Source organism: Tachypleus tridentatus, chromosome 13 (assembly GCF_004210375.1).
Source record: "Tachypleus tridentatus isolate NWPU-2018 chromosome 13, ASM421037v1, whole genome shotgun sequence".
Taxonomy (NCBI): domain Eukaryota; kingdom Metazoa; phylum Arthropoda; class Merostomata; order Xiphosura; family Limulidae; genus Tachypleus; species Tachypleus tridentatus.
In genome coordinates, this window is record NC_134837.1 from 271,508,085 (window position 1) to 271,535,257 (window position 27,173).

At 37.2% G+C, this 27,173-nt stretch overlaps 9 non-coding genes across 9 annotated transcripts; all 9 read right to left on the bottom strand.

Moving 5' to 3' along the window:
* Positions 1 to 902: 902 nt before the first annotated feature.
* TRNAV-UAC (transfer RNA valine (anticodon UAC)) lies at positions 903 to 975 on the bottom strand. The gene has a single exon. It is a non-coding gene; the product is annotated as a tRNA-Val (tRNA).
* Positions 976 to 8,634: 7,659 nt separating this feature from the next.
* On the bottom strand, positions 8,635 to 8,707 carry TRNAV-AAC (transfer RNA valine (anticodon AAC)). Its single transcript has one exon. It is a non-coding gene; the product is annotated as a tRNA-Val (tRNA).
* Positions 8,708 to 10,564: 1,857 nt separating this feature from the next.
* TRNAV-AAC (transfer RNA valine (anticodon AAC)) lies at positions 10,565 to 10,637 on the bottom strand. Its single transcript has one exon. It is a non-coding gene; the product is annotated as a tRNA-Val (tRNA).
* A 1,860-nt stretch (positions 10,638 to 12,497) lies between these two features.
* On the bottom strand, positions 12,498 to 12,570 carry TRNAV-UAC (transfer RNA valine (anticodon UAC)). Its single transcript has one exon. It is a non-coding gene; the product is annotated as a tRNA-Val (tRNA).
* Positions 12,571 to 14,428: 1,858 nt separating this feature from the next.
* TRNAV-AAC (transfer RNA valine (anticodon AAC)) lies at positions 14,429 to 14,501 on the bottom strand. The gene has a single exon. It is a non-coding gene; the product is annotated as a tRNA-Val (tRNA).
* Positions 14,502 to 16,358: 1,857 nt separating this feature from the next.
* TRNAV-AAC (transfer RNA valine (anticodon AAC)) lies at positions 16,359 to 16,431 on the bottom strand. The gene has a single exon. It is a non-coding gene; the product is annotated as a tRNA-Val (tRNA).
* Positions 16,432 to 18,287: 1,856 nt separating this feature from the next.
* On the bottom strand, positions 18,288 to 18,360 carry TRNAV-AAC (transfer RNA valine (anticodon AAC)). The gene has a single exon. It is a non-coding gene; the product is annotated as a tRNA-Val (tRNA).
* Positions 18,361 to 20,217: 1,857 nt separating this feature from the next.
* On the bottom strand, positions 20,218 to 20,290 carry TRNAV-AAC (transfer RNA valine (anticodon AAC)). Its single transcript has one exon. It is a non-coding gene; the product is annotated as a tRNA-Val (tRNA).
* A 1,857-nt stretch (positions 20,291 to 22,147) lies between these two features.
* On the bottom strand, positions 22,148 to 22,220 carry TRNAV-AAC (transfer RNA valine (anticodon AAC)). Its single transcript has one exon. It is a non-coding gene; the product is annotated as a tRNA-Val (tRNA).
* Between the last annotated feature and the right edge of the window lie 4,953 nt (positions 22,221 to 27,173).

Consider the following 27,173-nt stretch of genomic DNA (forward strand, 5'->3'; position numbering starts at 1 on the left):
TTACTAAGTGAAGACATTCTGGAAAAATAAAGAAATCAGACAAAATTGATAAACAGAACAAGGAGTCTTCAAGAAAACAATGATCTCTATAGGCGGTCGCTTCTCTTCCCTGTAAGAGTGGCAAGACATGGCGTTTAGGACCTTTGAGTCGCTATCTGTGGTTCGTTTATTTCCAATTCCAATCAAATAACATGTATGCATTGTCAGACGTAGTGGAAGTTACGATATTATCGCCAATTCCACCGATCGGTAAAAAATAAAGTACATCAAACAGTCGGTGGTGAACGATTTTGAAGAATTGCCTTAACTCTTTTCCGTCACTAGTAAGTTGCAGATGATAACTCGCATATCCATGCAATAGTTCTAACCGCTATTTAAAACAAAAGGTTAAAGAACGAAACATATAGGTTGATTAGCTGTCACAGCTTGAATAGTTGTTCTCAACAAACACTGACGGAGTCGTGATCTTTAAACATTACCTGTACAACTAAGAAGGTACGTTACCTAAACTTAAAATAAGGTCGCGTGAATCGACGTTTCACACTCTTCACGCATTTGAAATAGAAAAAAAAACATAGATGAACCCTTTCCATGGAACAGGAGTTCTAAATTGCTGGTCAGATTCTTCGTCGAACGTTATATGATTACACGAAGGCCTATTGAAAACGTGAAATTTCGCAGCCGTGCACGCATTATATCAAAACCAATAGCGATTCTTTTTCGGTTTATTAAACAACATTTATACGAATTTCGGAAGGTGGTTACAAGAATAGGAAAAAGTGTGTAAATCCTGTGACATCTCAGAACCGTCTCACGCTCTGACACTGAATTTATGATGAAAATTTCGTTCCACGTTCTTACCAACTGAATTAAAAGGAAACAAACAATTTATATAATAAATATGTGCCTGCCAGGGATCGAACCTGGGACCTTCCGCGTGTAAAGCGGATGTGATAACCACTACACCACAAGCACGTCACTTCCTGTTTTCTTCCTTTTACTGTTTTCAAAATTAATCATTAACGTTTCAAAATATCTCATTTCGCAAACTAAACAAACAGAAATATAATGACAGCTTTACATATAACCGTAAATAAAATAACACTCTTCCTTGTCTACCAAAGCCAAAAGTAATTTGATAATGTGCTAACGTGTCTTCAAACGACATCATCGAGCCTACAGTATTCAACGTTTTCACACCTCGCTCAATTGCCTTTAAACGTGCAATTTAATTTACTCATTCTTTTCTCTTTCTAGCAGAAACTGAACAGAAGAATTTCATAACTTTAATTTTTTTATCACAATTATTACACGAAAACGTAATAAGCGATTTAATACGTCTTTTAAATCCTTCAATATGCTTATGGATCCTCCGAAAAATATTTCATATTTCTTATCTTGCGACCAATTAGATGATCGCACTCTGGCTGATGTCTCGTTCTCGCACACAACTTCTTCAAGGTGTTCAATACGACAAAGTTTCATGGTGACTTTCAAGCTCTAAAATGATAATTTTGTAAAGGCCCTCTTGTTTTAACAGTACGTTGACAGTCGCGGGTTGTAGGATATCACATCGGTGGGAAAACGTCTAATGTGCAGAAGAGGTCTCATCTGTTTTGAAAACACTCTCTTCAAAAACCATCTACTCTTGGCGACTAACGTCGTCTCTCAAGGTTATATATCGTTGTTCTCGTTGAAAATGACTTTACCAAAACATAGAATCTTGTTCAACAAAAACGTTTACAAGAACCAGCTGCACCTGGAAGCAGGAAACACTTCAGAATAATGAATATTCTGCTGTCGTGGCATCGTAATTTCCTCGTACCTATTTAATCTTCACTATATTCAAGTGAAAGAAATACAATTTTAAATAAGTACGTAAAACAGGAGATTCGATAACAACAATAAGATATTAAGCATCGCAAAAGCCTTTACTAAGTGAAGACATTCTGGAAAAATAAAGAAATCAGACAAAATTGATAAACAGAACAAGGAGTCTTCAAGAAAACAATGATCTCTATAGGCGGTCGCTTCTCTTCCCTGTAAGAGTGGCAAGACATGGCGTTTAGGACCTTTGAGTCGCTATCTGTGGTTCGTTTATTTCCAATTCCAATCAAATAACATGTATGCATTGTCAGACGTAGGGGAAGTTACGATATTATCGCCAATTCCACCGATCGGTAAAAATAAAGTACATCAAACAGTCGGTGGTGAACGATTTTGAAGAATTGCCTTAACTCTTTCCCGTCACTAATAAGTTGCAGATGATAACTCGCATATCCATGCAATAGTTCTAACCGCTATTTAAAACAAAAGGTTAAAGAACGAAACAAATAGGTTGATTAGCTGTCACAGCTTGAATAGTTGTTCTCAACAAACACTGACGGAGTCGTGATCTTTAAACATTACCTGTGCAACTAAGAAGGTACGTTACCTAAACTTAAAATAAGGTCGCGTGAATCGACGTTTCACACTCTTCACGCATTCGATATAGAAAAAAAACAACTCATGAACCCTTTCCATGGAATTGGAGTTCTAAATTCCTGGTCAGATTCTTCGTCGAACGTTATACGATTACACGAAGGCCTATTGAAAACGTGAAATTTCGCAGGCGTGCACGTATTATATCCAAAACCAATAGCGATTCTTTTTCGGTTTATTAAACAACATTTATACGAATTTCGGAAGGTGGTTACAAGTATAGGAAAAAAGGGTGTAAACCCTGTGACATCTCACAACTGTCTCACGCTCTAACACTGAATTTATGATGAAAATTTCGTTCCACGTTCTTACCAACTGAATAAAAAGGAAACAAACGATTTAAATAATAAATATGTGTCTGCCAGGGATCGAACCTGGGACCTTCCGCGTGTTAAGCGGATGTGATAACCACTACACCACAAGCACGTCACTTCCTGTTTTCTTCCTTTTACTGTTTTCAAAATTAATCATTAACGTTTCAAAATATCTCATTTCGCAAACTAAACAAACACAAATATAATGACAGCTTTACATATAACCGTAAATAAAATAACACTCTTCCTTGTCTACCAAAGCCAAAAGTAATTTGATAATGTGCTAACGTGTCTTCAAACGACATCCTCGAGCCTACAGTATTCAACGTTTTCACACCTCGCTTAATTGCCTTTAAACGTGCAATTTAATTTACTCATTCTTTTCTCTTTCTAGCAGAAACTGAACAGAAGAATTTCATATCTTTATTTTTGTTATCACAATTATTACACGAAAACGTAATAAGCGATTTAATACGTCTTTTAAATCCTTCAATATGCTTATGGATTCCTGCGAAAAATATTTCATATTTCTTATCTTGCGACCAATTAGATGATCGCACTCTGGCTGATGTCTCGTTCTCGCACACAACTTCTTCAAGGTGTTCAATACGACAAAGTTTCATGGTGACTTTCAAGCTCCTAAAATGATAATTTTGTAAAGGCCCTCTTGTTTTAACAGTACGTTGACAGTCGCGGGTTGTAGGATATCACATCGGTGGGAAAACGTCTAATGTGCAGAAGAGGTCTCATCTGTTTTGAAAACACTCTCTTCAAAACCATCCACTCTTGGCGACTTACGTCGTATCTCAAGGTTATATATCGTTGTTCTCGTTGAAAATGACTTTACCAAAACATAGAATCTTGTTCAACAAAAACGTTTACAAGAACCAGCTGCACCTGGAAGCAGGAAACACTTCAGAATAATGAATATTCTGCTGTCGTGGCATCGTAATTTCCTCGTACCTATTTAATCTTCACTATATTCAAGTGAAAGAAATACAATTTTAAATAAGTACGTAAAACAGGAGATTCGATAACAACAATAAGATATTAAGCATCGCAAAAAGCCTTTACTAAGTGAAGACATTCTGGAAAAATAAAGAAATCAGACAAAAATTGATAAACAGAACAAGGAGTCTTCAAGAAAACAATGATCTCTATAGCTTGTCGCTTCTCTTCCCTGTAAGAGTGGCAAGACATGGCGTTTAGGACCTTTGAGTCGCTATCTGTGGTTCGTTTATTTCCAATTCCAATCAAATAACATGTATGCATTGTCAGACGTAGGGGAAGTTACGATATTATCGCCAATTCCACCGATCGGTAAAAATAAAGTACATCAAACAGTCGGTGGTGAACGATTTTGAAGAATTGCCTTAACTCTTTTCCGTCACTAGTAAGTTGCAGATGATAACTCGCATATCCATGCAATAGTTCTAACCGCTATTTAAAACAAAAGGTTAAAGAACGAAACATATAGGTTGATTAGCTGTCACAGCTTGAATAGTTGTTCTCAACAAACACTGACGGAGTCGTGATCTTTAAACATTACCTGTGCAACTAAGAAGGTACGTTACCTAAACTTAAAATAAGGTCGCGTGAATCGACGTTTCACACTCTTCACGCATTTGAAATAGAAAAAAAAAACTCATGAACCCTTTCCATGGAATTGGAGTTCTAAATTGCTGGTCAGATTCTTCGTCGAACGTTATACGATTACACGAAGGCCTATTGAAAACGTGAAATTTCGCAGCCGTGCACGCATTATATCCAAAACCAATAGCGATTCTTTTTCGGTTTATTAAACAACATTTATACGAATTTCGGAAGGTGGTTACAAGTATAGGAAAAAAGGGTGTAAACCCTGTGACATCTCACAACTGTCTCACGCTCTAACACTGAATTTATGATGAAAATTTCGTTCCACGTTCTTACCAACTGAATAAAAAGGAAACAAACGATTTAAATAATAAATATGTGTCTGCCAGGGATCGAACCTGGGACCTTCCGCGTGTTAAGCGGATGTGATAACCACTACACCACAAGCACGTCACTTCCTGTTTTTTACTTTTAACTGTTTTCAAAATTAATCATCAACGTTTCAAAATATCTCATTTCGCAAACTAAACAAACACAAATATAATGACAGCTTTACATATAACCGTAAATAAAATAACACTCTTCCTTGTCTACCAAAGCCAAGAGTAATTTGATAACGTGCTAACGTGTCTTCAAACGACATCCTCGAGCCTACAGTATTCAACCTTTTCACACCTCGCTCAATTGCCCTTAAACGTGCAATTTAATTTACTCATTCTTTTCTCTTTCTAGCAGAAACTGAACAGAAGAATTTCATAACTTTAATTTTTTTATCACAATTATTACACGAAAACGTAATAAGCGATTTAATACGTCTTTTAAATCCTTCAATATGCTTATGGATCCTCCGAAAAATATTTCATATTTCTTATCTTGCGACCAATTAGATGATCGCACTCTGGCTGATGTCTCGTTCTCGCACACAACTTCTTCAAGGTGTTCAATACGACAAAGTCTCATGGTGACTTTCAAGCTCCTAAAATGATAATTTTGTAAAGGCCCTCTTGTTTTAACAGTACGTTGACAGTCGCGGGTTGTAGGATATCACATCGGTGGGAAAACGTCTAACGTGCAGAAGAGGTCTCATCTGTTTTGAAAACACTGTCTTCAAAAACATTCCACTCTTGGCGACTTACGTAGTATCTCAAGGTTATATATCGTTGTTCTCGTTGAAAATGGCTTTACCAAAACATAGAATCTTGTTCAACAAAAAAGTTTACAAGAACCAGCTGCACCTGGAAGCAGGAAACACTTCAGAATAATGAATATTCTGCTGTCGTGGCATCGTAATTTCCTCGTACCTATTTAATCTTCACTATATTCAAGTGAAAGAAATACAATTTTAAATAAGTACGTAAAACAGGAGATTCGATAACAACAATAAGATATTAAGCATCGCAAAAGCCTTTACTAAGTGAAGACATTCTGGAAAAATAAAGAAATCAGACAAAATTGATAAACAGAACAAGGAGTCTTCAAGAAAACAATGATCTCTATAGCTTGTCGCTTCTCTTCCCTGTAAGAGTGGCAAGACATGGCGTTTAGGACCTTTGAGTCGCTATCTGTGGTTCGTTTATTTCCAATTCCAATCAAATAACATGTATGCATTGTCAGACGTAGGGGAAGTTACGATATTATCGCCAATTCCACCGATCGGTAAAAATAAAGTACATCAAACAGTCGGTGGTGAACGATTTTGAAGAATTGCCTTAACTCTTTTCCGTCACTAGTAAGTTGCAGATGATAACTCGCATATCCATGCAATAGTTCTAACCGCTATTTAAAACAAAAGGTTAAAGAACGAAACAAATAGGTTGATTAGCTGTCACAGCTTGAATAGTTGTTCTCAACAAACACTGACGGAGTCGTGATCTTTAAACATTACCTGTGCAACTAAGAAGGTACGTTACCTAAACTTAAAATAAGGTCGCGTGAATCGACGTTTCACACTCTTCACGCATTTGAAATAGAAAAAAAAAACTCATGAACCCTTTCCATGGAATTGGAGTTCTAAATTCCTGGTCAGATTCTTCGTCGAACGTTATACGATTACACGAAGGCCTATTGAAAACGTGAAATTTCGCAGCCGTGCACGCATTATATCCAAAACCAATAGCGATTCTTTTTCGGTTTATTAAACAACATTTATACGAATTTCGGAAGGTGGTTACAAGTATAGGAAAAAAGGGTGTAAACCCTGTGACATCTCACAACTGTCTCACGCTCTAACACTGAATTTATGATGAAAATTTCGTTCCACGTTCTTACCAACTGAATAAAAAAGGAAACAAACGATTTAAATAATAAATATGTGTCTGCCAGGGATCGAACCTGGGACCTTCCGCGTGTTAAGCGGATGTGATAACCACTACACCACAAGCACGTCACTTCCTGTTTTTTTCCTTTTTACTGTTTTCAAAATTAATCATCAACGTTTCAAAATATCTCATTTCGCAAACTATACAAACACAAATATAATGACAGCTTTACATATAACCGTAAATAAAATAACACTCTTCCTTGTCTACCAAAGCCAAGAGTAATTTGATAACGTGCTAACGTGTCTTCAAACGACATCCTCGAGCCTACAGTATTCAACCTTTTCACACCTCGCTCAATTGCCCTTAAACGTGCAATTTAATTTACTCATTCTTTTCTCTTTCTAGCAGAAACTGAACAGAAGAATTTCATAACTTTAATTTTTTTATCACAATTATTACACGAAAACGTAATAAGCGATTTAATACGTCTTTTAAATCCTTCAATATGCTTATGGATCCTCCGAAAAATATTTCATATTTCTTATCTTCCGACCAATTAGATGATCGCACTCTGGCTGATGTCTCGTTCTCGCACACAACTTCTTCAAGGTGTTCAATACGACAAAGTTTCATGGTGACTTTGAAGCTCCTAAAATAATAATTTTGTAAAGGCCCTCTTGTTTTAACAGTACGTTGACAGTCGCGGGTTGTAGGATATCACATCGGTGGGAAAACGTCTAATGTGCCGAAGAGGTCTCATCTGTTTTAAAACACTCTCTTCAAAACCATCCACTCTTGGCGACTTACGTCGTATCTCAAGGTTATATATCGTTGTTCTCGTTGAAAATGACTTTACCAAAACATAGAATCTTGTTCAACAAAAACGTTTACAAGAACCAGCTGCACCTGGAAGCAGGAAACACTTCAGAATAATGAATATTCTGCTGTCGTGGCATCGTAATTTCCTCGTACCTATTTAATCTTCACTATATTCAAGTGAAAGAAATACAATTTTAAATAAGTACGTAAAACAGGAGATTCGATAAGAACAATAAGATATTAAGCATCGCAAAAAGCCTTTACTAAGTGAAGACATTCTGGAAAAATAAAGAAATCAGACAAAAATTGATAAACAGAACAAGGAGTCTTCAAGAAAACAATGATCTCTATAGGCGGTCGCTTCTCTTCCCTGTAAGAGTGGCAAGACATGGCGTTTAGGACCTTTGAGTCGCTATCTGTGGTTCGTTTATTTCCAATTCCAATCAAATAACATGTATGCATTGTCAGACGTAGGGGAAGTTACGATATTATCGCCAATTCCACCGATCGGTAAAAATAAAGTACATCAAACAGTCGGTGGTGAACGATTTTGAAGAATTGCCTTAACTCTTTTCCGTCACTAGTAAGTTGCAGATGATAACTCGCATATCCATGCAATAGTTCTAACCGCTATTTAAAACAAAAGGTTAAAGAACGAAACAAATAGGTTGATTAGCTGTCACAGCTTGAATAGTTGTTCTCAACAAACACTGACGGAGTCGTGATCTTTAAACATTACCTGTACAACTAAGAAGGTACGTTACCTAAACTTAAAATAAGGTCGCGTGAATCGACGTTTCACACTCTTCACGCATTTGAAATAGAAAAAAAAAACTCATGAACCCTTTCCATGGAATTGGAGTTCTAAATTGCTGGTCAGATTCTTCGTCGAACGTTATACGATTACACGAAGGCCTATTGAAAACGTGAAATTTCGCAGGCGTGCACGCATTATATCCAAAACCAATAGCGATTCTTTTTCGGTTTATTAAACAACATTTATACGAATTTCGGAAGGTGGTTACAAGTATAGGAAAAAGGGGTGTAAACCCTGTGACATCTCAAAGCTGTCTCACGCTCTAACACTGAATTTATGATGAAAATTTCGTTCCACGTTCTTACCAACTGAATTAAAAGGAAACAAACGATTTAAATAATAAATATGTGCCTGCCAGGGATCGAACCTGGGACCTTCCGCGTGTTAAGCGGATGTGATAACCACTACACCACAAGCACGTCACTTCCTGTTTTTTTCCTTTTTACTGTTTTCAAAATTAATCATCAACGTTTCAAAATATCTCATTTCGCAAACTATACAAACACAAATATAATGACAGCTTTACATATAACCGTAAATAAAATAACACTCTTCCTTGTCTACCAAAGCCAAGAGTAATTTGATAACGTGCTAACGTGTCTTCAAACGACATCCTCGAGCCTACAGTATTCAACCTTTTCACACCTCGCTCAATTGCCCTTAAACGTGCAATTTAATTTACTCATTCTTTTCTCTTTCTAGCAGAAACTGAACAGAAGAATTTCATAACTTTAATTTTTTTATCACAATTATTACACGAAAACGTAATAAGCGATTTAATACGTCTTTTAAATCCTTCAATATGCTTATGGATCCTCCGAAAAATATTTCATATTTCTTATCTTGCGACCAATTAGATGATCGCACTCTGGCTGATGTCTCGTTCTCGCACACAACTTCTTCAAGGTGTTCAATACGACAAAGTTTCATGGTGACTTTCAAGCTCCTAAAATAATAATTTTGTAAAGGCCCTCTTGTTTTAACAGTACGTTGACAGTCGCGGGTTGTAGGATATCACATCGGTGGGAAAACGTCTAATGTGCAGAAGAGGTCTCATCTGTTTTAAAAACACTCTCTTCAAAAACATTCCACTCTTGGCGACTTACGTCGTATCTCAAGGTTATATATCGTTGTTCTCGTTGAAAATGACTTTACCAAAACATAGAATCTTGTTCAACAAAACGTTTACAAGAACCAGCTGCACCTGGAAGCAGGAAACACTTTAGAATAATGAATATTCTGCTGTCGTGGCATCGTAATTTCCTCGTACCTATTTAATCTTCACTATATTCAAGTGAAAGAAATACAATTTTTAAATAAGTACGTAAAACAGGAGATTCGATAACAACAATAAGATATTAAGCATCGCAAACAGCCTTTACTAAGTGAAGACATTCTGGAAAAATAAAGAAATCAGACAAAAATTGATAAACAGAACAAGGAGTCTTCAAGAAAACAATGATCTCTATAGCTTGTCGCTTCTCTTCCCTGTAAGAGTGGCAAGACATGGCGTTTAGGACCTTTGAGTCGCTATCTGTGGTTCGTTTATTTCCAATTCCAATCAAATAACATGTATGCATTGTCAGACGTAGGGAAGTTACGATATTATCGCCAATTCCACCGATCGGTAAAAATAAAGTACATCAAACAGTCGGTGGTGAACGATTTTGAAGAATTGCCTTAACTCTTTTCCGTCACTAGTAAGTTGCAGATGATAACTCGCATATCCATGCAATAGTTCTAACCGCTATTTAAAACAAAAGGTTAAAGAACGAAACATATAGGTTGATTAGCTGTCACAGCTTGAATAGTTGTTCTCAACAAACACTGACGGAGTCGTGATCTTTAAACATTACCTGTACAACTAAGAAGGTACGTTACCTAAACTTAAAATAAGGTCGCGTGAATCGACGTTTCACACTCTTCACGCATTTGAAATAGAAAAAAAACTCATGAACCCTTTCCATGGAATTGGAGTTCTAAATTGCTGGTCAGATTCTTCGTCGAACGTTATACGATTACACGAAGGCCTATTGAAAACGTGAAATTTCGCAGCCGTGCACGCATTATATCCAAAACCAATAGCGATTCTTTTCGGTTTATTAAACAACATTTATACGAATTTCGGAAGGTGGTTACAAGTATAGGAAAAAGTGTGTAAATCCTGTGACATCTCACAGCTGTCTCACGCTCTAACACTGAATTTATGATGAAAATTTCGTTCCACGTTCTTACCAACTGAATTAAAAGGAAACAAACGATTTAAATAATAAATATGTGCCTGCCAGGGATCGAACCTGGGACCTTCCGCGTGTTAAGCGGATGTGATAACCACTACACCACAAGCACGTCACTTCCTGTTTTTTCCTTTTTACTGTTTTCAAAATTAATCATCAACGTTTCAAAATATCTCATTTCGCAAACTAAACAAACACAAATATAATGACAGCTTTACATATAACCGTAAATAAAATAACACTCTTCCTTGTCTACCAAAGCCAAAAGTAATTTGATAATGTGCTAACGTGTCTTCAAACGACATCATCGAGCCTACAGTATTCAACGTTTTCACCCCTCGCTCAATTGCCTTTAAACGTGCAATTTAATTTACTCATTCTTTTCTCTTTCTAGCAGAAACTGAACAGAAGAATTTCATAACTTTAATTTTTTTATCACAATTATTACACGAAAACGTAATAAGCGATTTAATACGTCTTTTAAATCCTTCAATATGCTTATGGATCCTCCGAAAAATATTTCATATTTCTTATCTTGCGACCAATTAGATGATCGCACTCTGGCTGATGTCTCGTTCTCGCACACAACTTCTTCAAGGTGTTCAATACGACAAAGTTTCATGGTGACTTTCAAGCTCCTAAAATGATAATTTTGTAAAGGCCCTCTTTTTTTAACAGTACGTTGACAGTCGCGGGTTGTAGGATATCACATCGGTGGGAAAACGTCTAACGTGCAGAAGAGGTCTCATCTGTTTTGAAAACACTGTCTTCAAAAACATTCCACTCTTGGCGACTTACGTAGTATCTCAAGGTTATATATCGTTGTTCTCGTTGAAAATGGCTTTATCAAAACATAGAATCTTGTTCAACAAAAACGTTTACAAGAACCAGCTGCACCTGGAAGCAGGAAACACTTCAGAATAATGAATATTCTGCTGTCGTGGCATCGTAATTTCCTCGTACCTATTTAATCTTCACTATATTCAAGTGAAAGAAATACAATTTTAAATAAGTACGTAAAACAGGAGATTCGATAACAACAATAAGATATTAAGCATCGCAAAAGCCTTTACTAAGTGAAGACATTCTGGAAAAATAAAGAAATCAGACAAAAATTGATAAACAGAACAAGGAGTCTTCAAGAAAACAATGATCTCTATAGGCGGTCGTTTCTCTTCCTTGTAAAAGTGGCAAGACATGGCGTTTAGGACCTTTGAGTCGCTATCTGTGGTTCGTTTATTTCCAATTCCAATCAAATAACATGTATGCATTGTCAGACGTAGGGGAAGTTACGATATTATCGCCAATTCCACCGATCGGTAAAAATAAAGTACATCAAACAGTCGGTGGTGAACGATTTTGAAGAATTGCCTTAACTCTTTTCCGTCACTAGTAAGTTGCAGATGATAACTCGCATATCCATGCAATAGTTCTAACCGCTATTTAAAACAAAAGGTTAAAGAACGAAACATATAGGTTGATTAGCTGTCACAGCTTGAATAGTTGTTCTCAACAAACACTGACGGAGTCGTGATCTTTAAACATTACCTGTACAACTAAGAAGGTACGTTACCTAAACTTAAAATAAGGTCGCGTGAATCGACGTTTCACACTCTTTACGCATTTGAAATAGAAAAAAAAACTCATGAACCCTTTCCATGGAATTGGAGTTCTAAATTGCTGGTCAGATTCTTCGTCGAACGTTATATGATTACACGAAGGCCTATTGAAAACGTGAAATTTCGCAGCCGTGCACGCATTATATCCAAAATCAATAGCGATTCTTTTTCGGTTTATTAAACAACATTTATACGAATTTCGGAAGGTGGTTACAAGTATAGGAAAAAAAGGGTGTAAACCCTTTGACATCTCACAGCTGTCTCACGCTCTAACACTGAATTTATGATGAAAATTTCGTTCCACGTTCTTATCAACTGAATAAAAAGGAAACAAACGATTTAAATAATAAATATGTGCCTGCCAGGAGTCGAACCTGGGACCTTCCGCGTGTAAAGCGGATGTGATAACCACTACACCACAAGCACGTCGCTTCCTGTTTTCTTCCTTTTACTGTTTTCAAAATTAATCATCAACGTTTCAAAATATCTCATTTCGCAAACTATACAAACACAAATATAATGACAGCTTTACATATAACCGTAAATAAAATAACACTCTTCCTTGTCTACCAAAGCCAAAAGTAATTTGATAATGTGCTAAGGTGTCTTCAAACGACATCATCGAGCCTACAGTATTCAACGTTTTCACCCCTCGCTCAATTGCCTTTAAACGTGCAATTTAATTTACTCATTCTTTTCTCTTTCTAGCAGAAACTGAACAGAAGAATTTCATAACTTTAATTTTTTATCACAATTATTACACGAAAACGTAATAAGCGATTTAATACGTCTTTTAAATCCTTCAATATGCTTATGGATCCTCCGAAAAATATTTCATATTTCTTATCTTGCGACCAATTAGATGATCGCACTCTGGCTGATGTCTCGTTCTCGCACACAACTTCTTCAAGGTGTTCAATACGACAAAGTTTCATGGTGACTTTCAAGCTCCTAAAATAATAATTTTGTAAAGGCCCTCTTGTTTTAACAGTACGTTGACAGTCGCGGGTTGTAGGATATCACATCGGTGGGAAAACGTCTAATGTGCAGAAGAGGTCTCATCTGTTTTGAAAACACTCTCTTCAAAAACCATCTACTCTTGGCGACTAACGTCGTCTCTCAAGGTTATATATCGTTGTTCTCGTTGAAAATGACTTTACCAAAACATAGAATCTTGTTCAACAAAAACGTTTACAAGAACCAGCTGCACCTGGAAGCAGGAAACACTTCAGAATAATGAATATTCTGCTGTCGTGGCATCGTAATTTCCTCGTACCTATTTAATCTTCACTATATTCAAGTGAAAGAAATACAATTTTAAATAAGTACGTAAAACAGGAGATTCGATAACAACAATAAGATATTAAGCATCGCAAATAGCCTTTACTAAGTGAAGACATTCTGGAAAAATAAAGAAATCAGACAAAAATTGATAAACAGAACAAGGAGTCTTCAAGAAAACAATGATCTCTATAGGCGGTCGTTTCTCTTCCTTGTAAAAGTGGCAAGACATGGCGTTTAGGACCTTTGAGTCGCTATCTGTGGTTCGTTTATTTCCAATTCCAATCAAATAACATGTATGCATTGTCAGACGTAGGGGAAGTTACGATATTATCGCCAATTCCACCGATCGGTAAAAATAAAGTACATCAAACAGTCGGTGGTGAACGATTTTGAAGAATTGCCTTAACTCTTTTCCGTCACTAGTAAGTTGCAGATGATAACTCGCATATCCATGCAATAGTTCTAACCGCTATTTAAAACAAAAGGTTAAAGAACGAAACATATAGGTTGATTAGCTGTCACAGCTTGAATAGTTGTTCTCAACAAACACTGACGGAGTCGTGATCTTTAAACATTACCTGTACAACTAAGAAGGTACGTTACCTAAACTTAAAATAAGGTCGCGTGAATCGACGTTTCACACTCTTCACGCATTTGAAATAGAAAAAAAAACTCATGAACCCTTTCCATGGAATTGGAGTTCTAAATTGCTGGTCAGATTCTTCGTCGAACGTTATACGATTACACGAAGGCCTATTGAAAACGTGAAATTTCGCAGCCGTGCACGCATTATATCCAAAACCAATAGCGATTCTTTTCGGTTTATTAAACAACATTTATACGAATTTCGGAAGGTGGTTACAAGTATAGGAAAAAAGTGTGTAAATCCTGTGACATCTCACAGCCGTCTCACGCTCTAACACTGAATTTATGATGAAAATTTCGTTCCACGTTCTTACCAACTGAATTAAAAGGAAACAAACGATTTAAATAATAAATATGTGCCTGCCAGGGATCGAACCTGGGACCTTCCGCGTGTTAAGCGGATGTGATAACCACTACACCACAAGCACGTCACTTCCTGTTTTCTTCCTTTTACTGTTTTCAAAATTAATCATCAACGTTTCAAAATATCTCATTTCGCAAACTAAACAAACACAAATATAATGACAGCTTTACATATAACCGTAAATAAAATAACACTCTTCCTTGTCTACCAAAGCCAAAAGTAATTTGATAATGTGCTAACGTGTCTTCAAACGACATCCTCGAGCCTACAGTATTCAACCTTTTCACACCTCGCTCAATTGCCCTTAAACGTGCAATTTAATTTACTCATTCTTTTCTCTTTCTAGCAGAAACTGAACAGAAGAATTTCATAACTTTAATTTTTTATCACAATTATTACACGAAAACGTAATAAGCGATTTAATACGTCTTTTAAATCCTTCAATATGCTTATGGATCCTCCGAAAAATATTTCATATTTCTTATCTTGCGACCAATTAGATGATCGCACTCTGGCTGATGTCTCGTTCTCGCACACAACTTCTTCAAGGTGTTCAATACGACAAAGTTTCATGGTGACTTTCAAGCTCCTAAAATGATAATTTTGTAAAGGCCCTCTTGTTTTAACAGTACGTTGACAGTCGCGGGTTGTAGGATATCACATCGGTGGGAAAACGTCTAATGTGCAGAAGAGGTCTCATCTGTTTTGAAAACACTCTCTTCAAAACCATTCTACTCTTGGCGACTAACGTCGTCTCTCAAGGTTATATATCGTTGTTCTCGTTGAAAATGACTTTACCAAAACATAGAATCTTGTTCAACAAAAACGTTTACAAGAACCAGCTGCACCTGGAAGCAGGAAACACTTCAGAATAATGAATATTCTGCTGTCGTGGCATCGTAATTTCCTCGTACCTATTTAATCTTCACTATATTCAAGTGAAAGAAATACAATTTTAAATAAGTACGTAAAACAGGAGATTCGATAACAACAATAAGATATTAAGCATCGCAAAAGCCTTTACTAAGTGAAGACATTCTGGAAAAATAAAGAAATCAGACAAAAATTGATAAACAGAACAAGGAGTCTTCAAGAAAACAATGATCTCTATAGGCGGTCGCTTCTCTTCCCTGTAAGAGTGGCAAGACATGGCGTTTAGGACCTTTGAGTCGCTATCTGTGGTTCGTTTATTTCCAATTCCAATCAAATAACATGTATGCATTGTCAGACGTAGGGAAGTTACGATATTATCGCCAATTCCACCGATCGGTAAAAATAAAGTACATCAAACAGTCGGTGGTGAACGATTTTGAAGAATTGCCTTAACTCTTTTCCGTCACTAGTAAGTTGCAGATGATAACTCGCATATCCATGCAATAGTTCTAACCGCTATTTAAAACAAAAGGTTAAAGAACGAAACATATAGGTTGATTAGCTGTCACAGCTTGAATAGTTGTTCTCAACAAACACTGACGGAGTCGTGATCTTTAAACATTACCTGTACAACTAAGAAGGTACGTTACCTAAACTTAAAATAAGGTCGCGTGAATCGACGTTTCACACTCTTTACGCATTTGAAAATAGAAAAAAAAAACTCATGAACCCTTTCCATGGAATTGGAGTTCTAAATTGCTGGTCAGATTCTTCGTCGAACGTTATACGATTACACGAAGGCCTATTGAAAACGTGAAATTTCGCAGCCGTGCACGCATTATATCCAAAACCAATAGCGATTCTTTTCGGTTTATTAAACAACATTTATACGAATTTTGGAAGGTGGTTACAAGTATAAGAAAAAAGTGTGTAAATCCTGTGACATCTCACAGCTGTCTCACGCTCTAACACTGAATTTATGACGAAAATTTCGTTCCACGTTCTTACCAACTGAATTAAAGGAAACAAACGATTTAAATAATAAATATGTGCCTGCCAGGGATCGAACCTGGGACCTTCCGCGTGTTAAGCGGATGTGATAACCACTACACCACAAGCACGTCATTCCTGTTTTCTTCCTTTTACTGTTTTCAAAATTAATCATTAACGTTTCAAAATATCTCATTTCGCAAACTAAACAAACACAAATATAATGACAGCTTTACATATAATCGTAAATAAAATAACACTCTTCCTTGTCTACCAAAGCCAAAAGTAATTTGATAATGTGCTAACGTGTCTTCAAACGACATCATCGAGCCTACAGTATTCAACCTTTTCACACCTCGCTCAATTGCCCTTAAACGTGCAATTTAATTTACTCATTCTTTTCTCTTTCTAGCAGAAACTGAACAGAAGAATTTCATAACTTTAATTTTTTTATCACAATTATTACACGAAAACGTAATAAGCGATTTAATACGTCTTTTAAATCCTTCAATATGCTTATGGATCCTCCGAAAAATATTTCATATTTCTTATCTTGCGACCAATTAGATGATCGCACTCTGGCTGATGTCTCGTTCTCGCACACAACTTCTTCAAGGTGTTCAATACGACAAAGTTTCATGGTGACTTTCAAGCTCCTAAAATGATAATTTTGTAAAGGCCCTCTTGTTTTAACAGTACGTTGACAGTCGCGGGTTGTAGGATATCACATCGGTGGGAAAACGTCTAATGTGCAGAAGAGGTCTCATCTGTTTTGAAAACACTCTCTTCAAAAACATTCCACTCTTGGCGACTAACGCCGTCTCTCAAGGTTATATATCGTTGTTCTCGTTGAAAATGATTTTACCAAAACATAGAATCTTGTTCAACAAAAACGTTTACAAGAACCAGCTGCACCTGGAAGCAGGAAACACTTCAGAATAATGAATATTCTGCTGTCGTGGCATCGTAATTTCCTCGTACCTATTTAATCTTCACTATATTCAAGTGAAAGAAATACAATTTTAAATAAGTACGTAAAACAGGAGATTCGATAACAACAATAAGATATTAAGCATCGCAAACAGCCTTTACTAAGTGAAGACATTCTGGAAAAATAAAGAAATCAGACAAAATTGATAAACAGAACAAGGAGTCTTCAAGAAAACAATGATCTCTATAGGCGGTCGCTTCTCTTCCCTGTAAGAGTGGCAAGACATGGCGTTTAGGACCTTTGAGTCGCTATCTGTGGTTCGTTTATTTCCAATTCCAATCAAATAACATGTATGCATTGTCAGACGTAGGGAAGTTACGATATTATCGCCAATTCCACCGATCGGTAAAAATAAAGTACATCAAACAGTCGGTGGTGAACGATTTTGAAGAATTGCCTTAACTCTTTTCCGTCACTAGTAAGTTGCAGATGATAACTCGCATATCCATGCAATAGTTCTAACCGCTATTTAAAACAAAAGGTTAAAGAACGAAACATATAGGTTGATTAGCTGTCACAGCTTGAATAGTTGTTCTCAACAAACACTGACGGAGTCGTGATCTTTAAACATTACCTGTACAACTAAGAAGGTACGTTACCTAAACTTAAAATAAGGTCGCGTGAATCGACGTTTCACACTCTTCACGCATTTGAAATAGAAAAAAAACTCATGAACCCTTTCCATGGAATTGGAGTTCTAAATTGCTGGTCAGATTCTTCGTCGAACGTTATACGATTACACGAAGGCCTATTGAAAACGTGAAATTTCGCAGCCGTGCACGCATTATATCCAAAACCAATAGCGATTCTTTTTCGGTTTATTAAACAACATTTATACGAATTTCGGAAGGTGGTTACAAGTATAGGAAAAAAGTGTGTAAATCCTGTGACATCTCACAGCCGTCTCACGCTCTAACACTGAATTTATGATGAAAATTTCGTTCCACGTTCTTACCAACTGAATTAAAAGGAAACAAACGATTTAAATAATAAATATGTGCCTGCCAGGGATCGAACCTGGGACCTTCCGCGTGTTAAGCGGATGTGATAACCACTACACCACAAGCACGTCACTTCCTGTTTTCTTCCTTTTACTGTTTTCAAAATTAATCATCAACGTTTCAAAATATCTCATTTCGCAAACTAAACAAACACAAATATAATGACAGCTTTACATATAACCGTAAATAAAATAACACTCTTCCTTGTCTACCAAAGCCAAAAGTAATTTGATAATGTGCTAACGTGTCTTCAAACGACATCCTCGAGCCTACAGTATTCAACCTTTTCACACCTCGCTCAATTGCCCTTAAACGTGCAATTTAATTTACTCATTCTTTTCTCTTTCTAGCAGAAACTGAACAGAAGAATTTCATAACTTTAATTTTTTTATCACAATTATTACACGAAAACGTAATAAGCGATTTAATACGTCTTTTAAATCCTTCAATATGCTTATGGATCCTCCGAAAAATATTTCATATTTCTTATCTTGCGACCAATTAGATGATCGCACTCTGGCTGATGTCTCGTTCTCGCACACAACTTCTTCAAGGTGTTCAATACGACAAAGTTTCATGGTGACTTTCAAGCTCCTAAAATGATAATTTTGTAAAGGCCCTCTTGTTTTAACAGTACGTTGACAGTCGCGGGTTGTAGGATATCACATCGGTGGGAAAACGTCTAATGTGCAGAAGAGGTCTCATCTGTTTTGAAAACACTCTCTTCAAAACCATCTACTCTTGGCGACTAACGTCGTCTCTCAAGGTTATATATCGTTGTTCTCGTTGAAAATGACTTTACCAAAACATAGAATCTTGTTCAACAAAAACGTTTACAAGAACCAGCTGCACCTGGAAGCAGGAAACACTTCAGAATAATGAATATTCTGCTGTCGTGGCATCGTAATTTCCTCGTACCTATTTAATCTTCACTATATTCAAGTGAAAGAAATACAATTTTTAAATAAGTACGTAAAACAGGAGATTCGATAACAACAATAAGATATTAAGCATCGCAAAAGCCTTTACTAAGTGAAGACATTCTGGAAAAATAAAGAAATCAGACAAAATTGATAAACAGAACAAGGAGTCTTCAAGAAAACAATGATCTCTATAGGCGGTCGCTTCTCTTCCCTGTAAGAGTGGCAAGACATGGCGTTTAGGACCTTTGAGTCGCTATCTGTGGTTCGTTTATTTCCAATTCCAATCAAATAACATGTATGCATTGTCAGACGTAGGGGAAGTTACGATATTATCGCCAATTCCACCGATCGGTAAAAATAAAGTACATCAAACAGTCGGTGGTGAACGATTTTGAAGAATTGCCTTAACTCTTTTCCGTCACTAGTAAGTTGCAGATGATAACTCGCATATCCATGCAATAGTTCTAACCGCTATTTAAAACAAAAGGTTAAAGAACGAAACATATAGGTTGATTAGCTGTCACAGCTTGAATAGTTGTTCTCAACAAACACTGACGGAGTCGTGATCTTTAAACATTACCTGTACAACTAAGAAGGTACGTTACCTAAACTTAAAATAAGGTCGCGTGAATCGACGTTTCACACTCTTCACGCATTTGAAATAGAAAAAAAACTCATGAACCCTTTCCATGGAATTGGAGTTCTAAATTGCTGGTCAGATTCTTCGTCGAACGTTATACGATTACACGAAGGCCTATTGAAAACGTGAAATTTCGTAGCCGTGCACGCATTATATCCAAAACAAATAGCGATTCTTTTTCGGTTTATTAAACAACATTTATACGAATTTCGGAAGGTGGTTACAAGTATAGGAAAAAAGTGTGTAAATCCTGTGACATCTCACAGCCGTCTCACGCTCAAACACTGAATTTATGATGAAAATTTCGTTCCACGTTCTGACCAACTGAATTAAAAGGAAACAAACGATTTAAATAATAAATATGTGCCTGCCAGGGATCGAACCTGGGACCTTCCGCGTGTTAAGCGGATGTGATAACCACTACACCACAAGCACGTCACTTCCTGTTTTTTTCCTTTTTACTGTTTTCAAAATTAATCATCAACGTTTCAAAATATCTCATTTCGCAAACTATACAAACACAAATATAATGACAGCTTTACATATAACCGTAAATAAAATAACACTCTTCCTTGTCTACCAAAGCCAAGAGTAATTTGATAATGTGCTAACGTGTCTTCAAACGACATCCTCGAGCCTACAGTATTCAACGTTTTCACACCTCGCTCAATTGCCCTTAAACGTGCAATTTAATTTACTCATTCTTTTCTCTTTCTAGCAGAAACTGAACAGAAGAATTTCATAACTTTAATTTTTTTATCACAATTATTACACGAAAACGTAATAAGCGATTTAATACGTCTTTTAAATCCTTCAATATGCTTATGGATCCTCCGAAAAATATTTCATATTTCTTATCTTGCGACCAATTAGATGATCGCACTCTGGCTGATGTCTCGTTCTCGCACACAACTTCTTCAAGGTGTTCAATACGACAAAGTTTCATGGTGACTTTCAAGCTCCTAAAATGATAATTTTGTAAAGGCCCTCTTGTTTTAACAGTACGTTGACAGTCGCGGGTTGTAGGATATCACATCGGTGGGAAAACGTCTAATGTGCAGAAGAGGTCTCATCTGTTTTGAAAACACTCTCTTCAAAACCATCTACTCTTGGCGACTAACGTCGTCTCTCAAGGTTATATATCGTTGTTCTCGTTGAAAATGACTTTACCAAAACATAGAATCTTGTTCAACAAAAACGTTTACAAGAACCAGCTGCACCTGGAAGCAGGAAACACTTCAGAATAATGAATATTCTGCTGTCGTGGCATCGTAATTTCCTCGTACCTATTTAATCTTCACTATATTCAAGTGAAAGAAATACAATTTTAAATAAGTACGTAAAACAGGAGATTCGATAACAACAATAAGATATTAAGCATCGCAAACAGCCTTTACTAAGTGAAGACATTCTGGAAAAATAAAGAAATCAGACAAAAATTGATAAACAGAACAAGGAGTCTTCAAGAAAACAATGATCTCTATAGGCGGTCGCTTCTCTTCCCTGTAAGAGTGGCAAGACATGGCGTTTAGGACCTTTGAGTCGCTATCTGTGGTTCGTTTATTTCCAATTCCAATCAAATAACATGTATGCATTGTCAGACGTAGGGAAGTTACGATATTATCGCCAATTCCACCGATCGGTAAAAATAAAGTACATCAAACAGTCGGTGGTGAACGATTTTGAAGAATTGCCTTAACTCTTTTCCGTCACTAGTAAGTTGCAGATGATAACTCGCATATCCATGCAATAGTTCTAACCGCTATTTAAAACAAAAGGTTAAAGAACGAAACATATAGGTTGATTAGCTGTCACAGCTTGAATAGTTGTTCTCAACAAACACTGACGGAGTCGTGATCTTTAAACATTACCTGTACAACTAAGAAGGTACGTTACCTAAACTTAAAATAAGGTCGCGTGAATCGACGTTTCACACTCTTCACGCATTTGAAATAGAAAAAAAAACTCATGAACCCTTTCCATGGAATTGGAGTTCTAAATTGCTGGTCAGATTCTTCGTCGAACGTTATACGATTACACGAAGGCCTATTGAAAACGTGAAATTTCGCAGCCGTGCACGCATTATATCCAAAACCAATAGCGATTCTTTTCGGTTTATTTAACAACATTTATACGAATTTCGGAAGGTGGTTACAAGTATAGGAAAAAGTGTGTAAATCCTGTGACATCTCACAGCCGTCTCACGCTCTAACACTGAATTTATGATGAAAATTTCGTTCCACGTTCTTACCAACTGAATTAAAAGGAAACAAACGATTTAAATAATAAATATGTGCCTGCCAGGGATCGAACCTGGGACCTTCCGCGTGTTAAGCGGATGTGATAACCACTACACCACAAGCACGTCACTTCCTGTTTTTTTCCTTTTTACTGTTTTCAAAATTAATCATCAACGTTTCAAAATATCTCATTTCGCAAACTATACAAACACAAATATAATGACAGCTTTACATATAACCGTAAATAAAATAACACTCTTCCTTGTCTACCAAAGCCAAAAGTAATTTGATATTATGCAAACGTGTCTTCAAACGACATCATCGAACCTACAGTATTCAAAGTTTTCACACCTCGCTCAATTGCCCTTAAACGTGCAATTTAATTTACTCATTCTTTTCTCTTTCTAGCAGAAACTGAACAGAAGAATTTCATAACTTTAATTTTTTTATCACAATTATTACACGAAAACGTAATAAGCGATTTAATACGTCTTTTAAATCCTTCAATATGCTTATGGATCCTCCGAAAAATATTTCATATTTCTTATCTTGCGACCAATTAGATGATCGCACTCTGGCTGATGTCTCGTTCTCGCACACAACTTCTTCAAGGTGTTCAATACGACAAAGTTTCATGGTGACTTTCAAGCTCCTAAAATGATAATTTTGTAAAGGCCCTCTTGTTTTAACAGTACGTTGACAGTCGCGGGTTGTAGGATATCACATCGGTGGGAAAACGTCTAATGTGCAGAAGAGGTCTCATCTGTTTTGAAAACACTCTCTTCAAAACCATCTACTCTTGGCGACTAACGTCGTCTCTCAAGGTTATATATCGTTGTTCTCGTTGAAAATGACTTTACCAAAACATAGAATCTTGTTCAACAAAAACGTTTACAAGAACCAGCTGCACCTGGAAGCAGGAAACACTTCAGAATAATGAATATTCTGCTGTCGTGGCATCGTAATTTCCTCGTACCTATTTAATCTTCACTATATTCAAGTGAAAGAAATACAATTTTAAATAAGTACGTAAAACAGGAGATTCGATAACAACAATAAGATATTAAGCATCGCAAAAGCCTTTACTAAGTGAAGACATTCTGGAAAAATAAAGAAATCAGACAAAAATTGATAAACAGAACAAGGAGTCTTCAAGAAAACAATGATCTCTATAGCTTGTCGCTTCTCTTCCCTGTAAGAGTGGCAAGACATGGCGTTTAGGACCTTTGAGTCGCTATCTGTGGTTCGTTTATTTCCAATTCCAATCAAATAACATGTATGCATTGTCAGACGTAGGGGAAGTTACGATATTATCGCCAATTCCACCGATCGGTAAAAATAAAGTACATCAAACAGTCGGTGGTGAACGATTTTGAAGAATTGCCTTAACTCTTTTCCGTCACTAGTAAGTTGCAGATGATAACTCGCATATCCATGCAATAGTTCTAACCGCTATTTAAAACAAAAGGTTAAAGAACGAAACATATAGGTTGATTAGCTGTCACAGCTTGAATAGTTGTTCTCAACAAACACTGACGGAGTCGTGATCTTTAAACATTACCTGTACAACTAAGAAGGTACGTTACCTAAACTTAAAATAAGGTCGCGTGAATCGACGTTTCACACTCTTCACGCATTTGAAATAGAAAAAAAACCATCATGAACCCTTTCCATGGAACAGGAGTTCTAAATTGCTGGTCAGATTCTTCGTCGAACGTTATACGATTACACGAAGGCCTATTGAAAACGTGAAATTTCGCAGCCGTGCACGCATTATATCCAAAACCAATAGCGATTCTTTTTCGGTTTATTAAACAACATTTATACGAATTTCGGAAGGTGGTTACAAGTATAGGAAAAAAGTGTGTAAATCCTGTGACATCTCACAGCCGTCTCACTCTCTCACACTGAATTTATGATGAAAATTTCGTTCCACGTTCTTACCAACTGAATTAAAGGAAACAAACGATTTAAATAATAAATATGTGCCTGCCAGGGATCGAACCTGGGACCTTCCGCGTGTTAAGCGGATGTTTTTTTTTTTTTTTTTCTCTTTATTTATCCCACCTCAACGAGGGGGTATACACAGAAATACAACAAATAAAACACAAGTTAATGAATTAGCATGTAACAATAACTCTATAGATTACCATGCTGAAAATTACCACAAAGTTAATAAAATTAAGGAAAAAGAAATAAAAGAGGTAATTGGAACAGCAGGTAATCCAACAAACATTATAATGAACATTAACAAACAAGAAATCAATGGATCTTTCATTGGTAACAAAAATATAATGAAATAACAACTTATCTTAACAACGTACACAAGAAATAACCTTGGGCACCTTGGGTTACCAAGCTACCAACATAAGAATACACAGAATAAAAAACATTTAATGAGTTATGTAACAAAGATCTATGATAATGAAGATATATATGTCTCCGTACACGCACTTTAAACATGGAAATTAAATGAATGACGCGATTTCGTGCCAAAGAAACTGAACGAGCAGAACATATAACCTGACGTGCCAAACTTGTAATTAAACGGAATATGTTCCAGCATCTCCTGGGTAACGAAGGATGAGATCCCACTAAGAGGCATCTCCTCCATACCCAGTTTGATATGGGACATCCAAAATAAAATGCCAATAATTTATATACATATGACCACAAGGGCTGTACAAAAGGACATTGGAAAACAGATGGTCTATGGTTTCCGGCGCCTGGGAACAGAAAGTGCACAACCCTGTGGGATGTCTGTCCATATGTATCAGCTTGACATTAGTGGTAATCGCCCGCAACCAGAGTAAATAATCCACATCACAAACAAAAAAACCCACAAAAGAAGAATAAGCGTTTTACGAATGCGTTTCCAGTCTCCAGGAGGAACAATATCCCCAGTAGAATGGAGCAGGGAAATTAGTAGCGAGTGAAAACTGTAAATATCCCACCAGTTGCCTCACAGATAAACCTTGAAAATGAACTCGATTATCGGAGTGGTCCAGAAAATATAAATCCACAACACATGTGGACGACGGAAGAGGAGCCGGCTGGGTGGACAAAATCGGCAACCAGTCCACAGGCAACGCCTCCTTGATAATATGAAAATGTGAAAAATTGTGCGGGCATTGGCCAACGGGTCAGCGTCCGTACACATTTCAATCACTGCCCCACCGGAAGAAAAGCAGGGAGCACCTCGTACATTAAATGGCGGACCTGAACCAAACCTGCGTTAATAAATTCAGGAAAATGAAATGTTCGGTGGCGAACATCAACAATAGCCGGATTGAAAAACAAAGGTTCATCAAAATATTGTGGGGAAAGAGGAGCTGGGACAATCCCTTTATCCCCAAGAAGAACCTTCCAGGCATGAAACATTTCCTGAATATAGAAAGGTAACGATTTCACAAAACGTGGCAAAATACGGCATTGAAGAATCCGAAAGCCCAAAGAGAGATTACCATAACAAGAAAAAATCCAGAAAGAAGTTGTCGCAAGGTGGAAGGACAAGAAGCATCCAAACAACGCTGCAACAACTTCAAACGGAATGCGAGTTTACGAGTGTTAACATCAACCAAGTTGATACCTCCACAATCATAACTCCGGATCAGAATACCGTATGCCACTTTATGTATACCTCCCCGCCAAATAAAATCCAGTATACATTTGCGAAATCGAGCCTCAAACTGTCTTGGCAACGGGAGTATATTCAACGGGTACCATAACACCGATGCCACCAAGGAGTTCACCACAAGAGATTTACCCTTTAGCGACAAAGAACGAAATCGCCACGACACCAAGACACGAGATACCCTGCGCAATACACCCTGCCACGTATCTTGCAGCATGACATCGAAATTAGAGTGGAAAACTATTCCCAAAATCCGAATAGGATCCTGGGAAATTCTCAACTCACCAAGGACGAAGTCTGCAGAAGAGGCCAAACACCCAACCCACAAACCCTGACTCTTGGTCCAGTTGATCTTCCCACCAGTAGCTTTGCCAAAAGTTCGGCAGACATCCAACACATGCGGCAAAGATTCGGCGTCTCGTAAGGTTAAGGTGGTATCATCAGCATGCTGATAAGTAAGTGAAGGCGTGGTGAGTAACACATCACCACCAATACCAGTAATATGTACATTATGGACTAACATATTTCGTAACGGTTCGACACTGAGAACGTAAAGTAGAGCAGACATTGGGCATCCTTGACGAATACCCCGAGTTACAGCAAAATCATTAGTGAGAAATCCATTAAACTTTACACAACTAGAAATAGAAGTATAGCAAAGACGAACCCAATGAACAAAAGTAGAACCAAAACCCATACGCAGAAGAAGTTGAAATAGATAGTCATAGGCCACCCGATCAAAGGCTTGCATCTGATCGAGCTTCAAAAAGATTCCACCCTGGCCGGTACGTGCTAAAGATTGCAATAGCAAAACGAGTGTTAACGGAGTATCAGCAACGTCCCGTCCAGGTATACACCCGGATTGGTCATCTGAAACTAAACTGGAGATCACAGACGAAAGGCGACGAGCCAGCACTTTGGCCAAAAGCTTATAGTCAGTACAAAGCAATGTCAAAGGCCGGCTGTTAGCCGCCAACCGTCGATCCCCGCCTTTCGGGATAGGAACAATTACCCCAGAACACATTGTACGGAGCAACTGTGGAGAGTGGAACAGTTGAGACAAGACAGATAAAAAGTCGTCAACAAAAGAGGGAGAAAATATTTGTAAAATTCGGAGGTAAAACCATCCAAACCAGGAGATTTGCCCAGCGGTAAACTGTCTAAAGCAGCGATAACTTCCGGAACCGTGAATGGAGCATCACAAATATTAGCTTGTTCACTGGAAAGAGTTCGATCAACAAATGAGAGAACTAAATCTATGTCTGCCTGCAGAACGATATCCTTAGAGTACAGTGCGGAATAATACTGATGTAAAACAGCAGCGATATCTTCCACACCGGACACCTCCACACCCTATCAGTGAGCATGGATCGAAACTCAATTCTGCTTTGACGGACCTTTTCCATACGAAGAAAGTAAGACGTAGATCTCTCACCCTCCTCAA